Raw genomic sequence first — 1,563 nt, 5'->3', positions numbered from 1 at the left:
CTTTGGTGTTTTTCTTCTTTTTTTTTCCCCTGAACTGTCTCACTTCTCTTTGCCCCCGGCCCCTTTTCCCAGCTCTGCTCAGTTCCCACCTTGGAAGTGTGGATGGAATTACTGATGGACTGACATCCTGTCACCACCCACCTCCTCAAAGGGTTTTGTTTTCAAGCTGCTTTTTTGTGATTTTTTTTTCCCCTTTTCTTTTTAAAGCACAAAATGCTCCAACATTTAACCCCCAAAGGAAAGGAAACCAACTTTCTCTGCCATTTAAATGAAAAATTTTGAGGTGGATCAGGAGTTCATTCACCAAACTCTATTTTTTTTCATAGGAAATCTGAATTCTGCGCTGATTTCCTTTACCCACATCCTCTTAAAATCCACTTTTTACGCAGCCTGCTCCTGTATCTTATCTCTGCCCGGCCCATGAATGATTAACCCTCCTGCCTCTGAGACCTGGGGGACAAAATGCTGCTGTTCAAAGTCCCTCCCCTCGCTCAGACGCTCACCCAGCTCTTTCCCAGGGGCACTTTGGACCCTGCTCTGGGATGTGCTGACCTCAGGAGGGCAGATGGGAACACACAGGAGCTGCAGGTTGTGATCCCAGCAAACCGCTTTATTCGGTGCTCTGGGAACCCCTGGCTGGGGCTCAGCTGCTCCCAGCCCTGCTGTGTCTGTAAACCCTCCTCCTGGCAGCAAACAGCTCTTTTCCAGCCGTGTGTAAACATGGAATTATCCTCTATTTTTACCAAAAGCACACAAAGCCACAGCGAGGCAGCTCAGAGCTCGTTCTGCTGCGTGGGCCTGGTTTGGAACGTTCCTGTGCACGAGGGTGGGTTTATGTGGGTGTTTTTTTGGGTTTTTTTTTGCCCAGCACTGTCTTTTCCAAGTGCCTGCCTGTCTGGAGGGATGTCTCAGTGTGTTTGTCAAACGGGCACACACAGCTGGTGGACTTCTCCCCCGTGGTAAAGATGCTGATGGAGAGATCCCGGAGCTCTTGGCTCCTGTCTGCTCGTGTTAAGGTGACTCCCCGAGCACTGCAACCAGCTCAGGGCCCTGCAGGAGGGGAGAATTAATTAATTAACTAGTTAATTAACTGTCAGCTCGCCAAATCTCCGGGAGAAATGACAGGGCAGGATGGATGGTGTCTCCAGTCCCCTGCGTTGCCAAAGCACCAGCTCTGCCTGCTGGCACAGAGAGGTGCCTGGGCAGGCCATGGTTTTCCTCTTTATCTGCAACAACCTCATCTCTTCTAAAAGAAAAGCCTCTTGCTGGGCTGCTGGGGGTGATTTTTTGCTGCTTTTTTTTTTTTTTCCCCCCTGTTTTCTCTACCTCCTGGCCTGCTCAGTGCAGCTCACCCCACCTTCCCCAGGCAGGAGGGGGTTTGAGCTCCCTGGCTTGAGCTGGCTCAGCCTGAAGTGAGGTGGGGAGGAGGTAAATAAAAACCTTACCGTGGGGCTTATTTGTGTAATTTGCAGGAATTCCTGCAACTCTCCTGCTGTTCCCATGGAAACAGATGTTGGGTTGCAGGAAAGTGCTGTAGGGTTTCAGGATTGTTATTCCCCCCCC

Source organism: Empidonax traillii, unplaced genomic scaffold (assembly GCF_003031625.1).
Source record: "Empidonax traillii isolate 1590-97213 ecotype Southwest subspecies unplaced genomic scaffold, ASM303162v1 scaffold1662:size100254, whole genome shotgun sequence".
Taxonomy (NCBI): Eukaryota; Metazoa; Chordata; class Aves; order Passeriformes; family Tyrannidae; genus Empidonax; species Empidonax traillii.
The sequence above is the reverse complement of the archived record's forward strand: the minus strand, read 5'-3'. Positions refer to the sequence as shown.